At 42.4% G+C, this 6195-nt stretch overlaps 1 long non-coding RNA gene across 1 annotated transcript in view; it reads right to left on the bottom strand.

Moving 5' to 3' along the window:
* Window positions 1-756: 756 nt before the first annotated feature.
* Window positions 757-6195, bottom strand: part of LOC109308713 — a 6058-nt gene continuing 619 nt past the window's right edge. Inside the window, exons 2-3 of the long non-coding RNA XR_002100690.1 lie at window positions 4647-4656; window positions 757-768 (exon numbers count right to left, since the gene is read on the bottom strand). This is a non-coding gene — a long non-coding RNA (uncharacterized LOC109308713). The remainder of the gene's footprint in view (window positions 769-4646; window positions 4657-6195) is intronic.

Below are 6195 nucleotides of genomic sequence, written 5' to 3'. Positions count from 1 at the left end.
TGTGTGGATGTTCACAGTAGGAAAGGGCGGGTACACATAGTTTTTCTCTTTGTGTGGTGCACAGTGGTGAACAACTGTAGTCCATGCACTCAACAGAGTACAGGCATCACTCTTTCTGTGAACCCAGAGAAGTTCTGTGAGCTCAAAAAAGGCAAGGAAGAGGCAAGACAAGGACCCACCAACCAAACCATTTGACCAAGTAGGTTGTGGCATTTCATGAAAGCTCATGCCTCTCTGAACCAGTTAGTTTTTAAAGCTAGGTGCAGACATTAAGACTTAATGCACTTTAAGCATGCAAAAAGTGCTTTACAGCCTTAACAGGACAGACATTTATGTCACATAAAGCACTTTAAAAACAGAAGATCCCACTCTAAATTAATCCTGGATGGATGTGTACTAATCTAAAGTGCTTTCTGTTACCACACTTTATTGAATATCTGTTCCAGATCCCACTGAGGGTTAACTTAGAGTGCAATAACTACCATCCTGGGTGGCATTGCACAGGGCTGCTCTAACTTCAGGTAGAACTTGTTTGCTCTTCCCAAATGCTGGTCTGGCTCTGGTCCCTCAGCTGTCACTGATCCAAGTTAGTAACAGCCTCTGATCTCAGTCCCATGCGCAGCGGGAGGGGGGGAAGGGGGTTGGAAGAAGGGTATGTTTTGTCCCCACAGCTCTCTCAGCCCTGTGGTGAGCTGTAGCTCACCTGGGGGGGTGGGGTGCTGTAGAAGACCCAGGTTTCTCTCCTGGCAGCCACTGCTGAAGCAGCCCCTCTCCCTAGTCAACTGTCAGCAGCAGCTGGAGGGTAAGATGGAAAGGGTCCCTACCACATGGGACCCCCCACAGCTTATTGGCTTGGGGATGGGGAAGACAGGTAGGGTCCACATGTCAGGGTGGCTCCATTCACCCACCTCTCAGCCTGAGCAATCTGGTAGCTGCAGCCAGAAGCTACACAGCAGGGCTGCTGCAGATTTTCACTGCATGAGGAACTGTAGCCAGAGGTGGGGAAGGAAGGCCCCCTGCCACAAGCCCCCCCCACCCCCGCTTGCTGGCTTAGCAGTTGGGGGGGTCAGCTTGAGTTCACATGGTACAGAGGCTCCCTTCCCCCAGCTGCAGCCAGCAGTGGCAGCACAAGTTACTTGTGCCATGTTTAACTGTGTTGGGAACCCAGGTGGTGGGGGATGGAAAAGAAGCCCCCTCCCCCCCCGCAGCATGGGCCCAAGACCCAAGCTGGGAGGCTGGTGGGGCCCACCCAGCAGTGGGGCTGCTTCCCACACCCTTCCCCTCTGCAGCCAGAGTTCCAGGTGCAGTGAAAAGCAGCACAGGGAACTTATGCTGTTGCTACTGGCTGCAGCTTGAGGAAGAGAGCCCCTGCCACACCATGAGGGCCTCCCCACAGCTTGCTAGGCCAGGTCCACACAGCAGGGGTGGCTCCCTTTCTCCCCCTCTCTCCTCAGCCACTGCTGACAGTCTCCAGCTGGCAGGGATCAGGGACGGTGGGAGCTGCTCCAGCAAGAGTCCTCCCTGCCTGCTGGCCTTTGTTAGTGCGGGCAGGCACCAAGGCCACCCCCCCCACCCCATCTCCCCCACTGAACAACACATGTCTGTTTGACTGGAACGTGCTCTAACTTGTAGCACTTAAAGTACAATAGTTAGAGCACTTTCTGCCAAGGGCTTTCTGAACATCTGTACTTAACCCAGGGTACTACCCCACCCTACCTTCTGGCTGACTTCAGACTAACCTAGCTAATTGCCTTTCTGGTTAGAAAAATGTATTTTCAAAGCCGAGCTCACAAAGGTTCATAAATCCCTTCTTGGGATTCATGGTAGGCTCCATATGATTAGAAGGGGAGAATTCCTTAAGAATGTAAATGTGTAAATCCACCAAAGTTTACACTAAGTAGAAAAAGTGAAATTGTTCATGCTTCTGAATTAGGAGCCATAATGTATCGGTGAGTTGAGTGTTCCAATGTTCTGCTTAATATCCAAAAAACAAGTGGTGTCTCATGGTATGTCAGATAACTTAGACTCATCCCAGGTTTTTGAATTATGCTACTGTATGTAGCTGAAAATTGTTTGATAAGCATTGCTAAGTGATCTGGCTTTAAACCAAGCCTGTCATCTAGTGGAGTACTATGCTATTCCAACTTTAATCTAGATAACTGGCACACATTAAAATAAGGAAACACAAATGTGACACAGCTGCAGCTAGTCTGACAGAGCTAAAATACTTAACAGTGTTTTATGCCTGTAATATAAGACTGCTTACTAATGGGAGAATCCTATGCACAAAAGAGTGACAATCAGATTGCCTTTGATATAACTGGTTATAAAAATGTTGTAGGTTTAGTATTTATGATCCCTGCAGGTTATAATAAAATGCTTCCTGTGTTATGACTTTAGAAGCCATTAAAAAGTCTATATAGCTATGGTCAAACCTAACAAATAGCTGTCTAACACATGTGCATTAAGTTAAGTTTACAGTGGAGGCTAGGTTAATGATCACCAGTTTACAGACATGCTTGTTGCATAACTTTAACATTATAGTATTTTGTTGTATAATCTACATGTTTGTTGCTGAATAATATATTTTATGCACCCAGGGTAGCATTGTATATGCATGAACTAGAATAAGTAAAAGGCAACATTGTAAATTAAATAAATGGCATGTGATCCAAATGCTTTTGTCAATAATACATTGATTATACTGCCACTTACTGTACTAAAAATCTAATAAATAAAAAATGCCAGCTGGATAACTGCAGTATAATGGTAGGTTAAGTTCTGGCACTTGAGGCAAGTATAAGCAACCTTATTTATGCTTTTGGGTTAAGGCATTTTTCCCCTCAGGGGAAAGAATATGCATTATGACTGAAGCACCCATTACTGTAGGTTTCAAAACAAGAAATGGGCTATTGAGAAGGAAATGGAGAGGTCTGTTTCAGTAATTATGGAATAGGAGATTAATATGGTTATGGAATATGAGATTAATTGTGGTAGCAGAGACCCAAGGACTAAAAGAAATAAGCTGGGGCCCAACTGACATGGCTTTATGTCATTCAAGTCCTAATAAATATTTCTTTAGAGGTATAATCTTTAAGTGATAAAAATGCTTACTGCACTACACAAAAATCACTGAGCCAATACCCCAAATAAATGTTAAGATTTGCTGAGATCCTAGCAGACTGAGTTTCTGCCTGCTAGCTTCATAGTAAAATTAAATGTACTATCTCAGGGCCAAACTATGGTCCTTGTATGCGGCAATCTGGACACATTGCTCTCCTAGACTAAATCTCTCCTTTAGCTCATGGAGAACTTATAGAGGACCATTGGTGAACCTGAAGAATCCAGTAATTTTTGGAACAGCTGTACATAGTCTATGTGGGATGTAACTGGTCTGACAGATTTACAGTTGCTGCTGGGGAAAAGCAGGATTTCTTCCTACATGTACAAAACCAAAGTTATATACTTTTAAGTTAAATATTCAGCACACAAATATCTAAAAAATCTCAAACTATTACATGCTAAGTTAATAATGAACAAAATAATAGTAACTATATTTAAAAAACCAACCCAAAACACAGAGTGGCTGTTTTAAGCTAGTAGTACTCCAAGCCTGCTGGTGCTTTTGCAGTGAAAAGATCTTTACTGTTCACCAATAATGCTCTGGAGGAGTTGATGGACATTAAAATCAGACAGATTTATGTTTTTTTATTGGACCTCAGAGATAAGGTTTATAAAAACTCTAGTGTATTTTAAGCTAACTAAGGATTTAAGGTAGCATTTGATAATCATTTGTAAGTAATCTGATTTAGGAAAGGATGACATGCAATTAAACTGATGATTAATTTGCAGTTTGCAATTGTTATCGCCCTACAAAGCTAGCACCCGGGAAACCAGTTAGAAAATTCAAAATCATACCTCTAGGGAGGTAGAGATTCTTGGCCTGATTGTCCACTAGCCTGATCCCCCACAAAAAATCCCTTGAATAGGTACATAATCCTAAGCACATGGTAGCCCTATTGACTTCAAACACCACTCGTATCCAATGCTGGACCTAAGTATCTTACTGTAAATAAATATATGTGGGCATGCAACTGTTTTCACACTCTGCTTGTGTGCTGCCAGAAAGAAGTGGGCAAACCCTGAGTTTGCACCTGAGCCTGGCTATAAATATCTTTCTTTGGAAGCTTAGTTACAGAGTAGGAGAACAAGCTATTTTGTTCTAATGAAAAATAATAATGTACATAGCAAATGCTATTTTATAATTAAATATGTATTTCAAGCTGAAATATACATGTTGTTTACTGCATTCCTTTGACCTATATTTAGAAATGTTATAAATATGATGCTCAGTTTAATTGATGTGAAGGGTACCAAACTAATTTAGTCAAATTACAGACATTAAGTATACTTTTTATAAATTTACGGTGGGATCATGCATTTCAATTATATTTTTTACATTTATAATATTTATATTGATAATTCTATAAAATAATACATATATATTTATTTATATTTAAATTGAGTTCACATTGCAAAACAAAAAAATCTGAGGGTTTGAAAGGATAGATAACAGCATATAATTAGGCTTCAGCAAGCATATAGCTGTGCAATAAGATGTCTTATAGGTACTGAGAAACTTATACTCCTTTCACCCTTGGCAAGACTGATCCACATGGTAAGCACTGGAATTAGTGTAGAGTTATGGATTCTCTGGCTTTAGAGTGTTCCCCAGCCCTCTTCTACATAACACTGTACTTTCTGCTGGGTAGCCAGCTTGCACATTTCTCCCCATTACATTCTCCTCAGTTCCTCAAAATGTTAATTTTCCAGACAAATGCTAGGTGTTAATTCAGATTCCAGACATACTGACCAAAATGCAAAGACTCACAGTCGTTTCATTGGGATCTGGATCTGGCCCAGAGGGTACCCCCTGATACAACAAGGAACAATAGCCATAAGCTACTGGAGAGTAGGTTTAGACTGGACATTAGAAAAAAGTTCTTTACAGTCAGGGTTGTCAGGATCTGGAATGGGCTTCCAAGGGAGGTTGTGCTCACCCCATCCTTGGGGTCTTCAAGAGGAGACTGGACAGGCACCTGGCTGGGATCACATGACCCCAGGTTTGGTGACTGTTTTCTTGCCTGCCAGGGGCAGGGGGTCGGACTAGATGGCCCACTGAGGTCCCTTACACTGTAGAATCTATGAATCTATTATTACACACCTGGTAAACTTTCAAGACTGTGGGATCAGTAGAATACTTGAACTTAATAACCTCATATGGCTTGTATATTTTCTCTTTTCTGAAACCTCTGCAAAAGCATTATAATTGTGCATTAGTTTTATTTCTTAATAGTGAATGATCTTGAGCTTGTGGGGTTTGATTATTCCCTTTGTGGATTATGATTGTAGCTCTTGCAGTGGTCTAACCAAATACCTGTTCTAAACAGCTTTTATTTATGTTTGTAGCATGCTATTATAAAAGACTGAAAGTGAAAAAGGAAAGAGAAAAGAGATCTTAAAACAAGAGTGAAAGTTGAAAGCGAAGTCACTGGGTCAAAAAAAAAGAGACCCCAGGTCAGTGGTGCAACTTAAGAGGAGCACCAGCCTTTGGGGCTAACTTGAGAGTGGGCACAAAAATAGCAGCTACCACCACTGCCAGCCTAAACATGCTGCTGTGAGCAGTAACCCAGTCACTGCCACTGCCCCATGTGGCACTGCTACCCACAGTGGAGGAATATCCAGGTATACCTCTGAACCAGCTATACAGAACCAGTTGGAGTCACCAAGTATTCAAGTGTGGAGGATAAAAGTAGGGGGGAAAAGACAATAGGCTAGGGACAGACATTACACATAAACCGGTTTAAGTAATTGGAAACTGGTTTAAACCTGTAACAGAACATAAGTTCAGTGCACATAAACCAGTTTCAAAATTGCTGAAACTGGTTTAAGATAAACCTGGTTGAATGTAGTATCAGACTTAATTAACAAACCAGTTTATGCAATGTCTGTCCTAGACCCCTTTCTGGTTTAAGTTAAACCAGAGTGCCTCCAGCATCCCAGCTGTTTTGCAACCCTGGGCTGTGCTATTTGCTCCAGAGAACAGGGCTGGCCCTGCCCCTCTGCTCTTTAGCCGGAATTCTGGTTGAGACTGCAGGTTCAGCAGGTCCTGCCTGGCTTCCCCCGCCCCCCGCC

This window comes from Crocodylus porosus, unplaced genomic scaffold (assembly GCF_001723895.1).
Source record: "Crocodylus porosus isolate Cpor-Errol unplaced genomic scaffold, CroPor_comp1, whole genome shotgun sequence".
In the NCBI taxonomy this organism is placed as follows: domain Eukaryota; kingdom Metazoa; phylum Chordata; order Crocodylia; family Crocodylidae; genus Crocodylus; species Crocodylus porosus.
The sequence above is the reverse complement of the archived record's forward strand: the minus strand, read 5'-3'. Positions and strand labels throughout refer to the sequence as shown.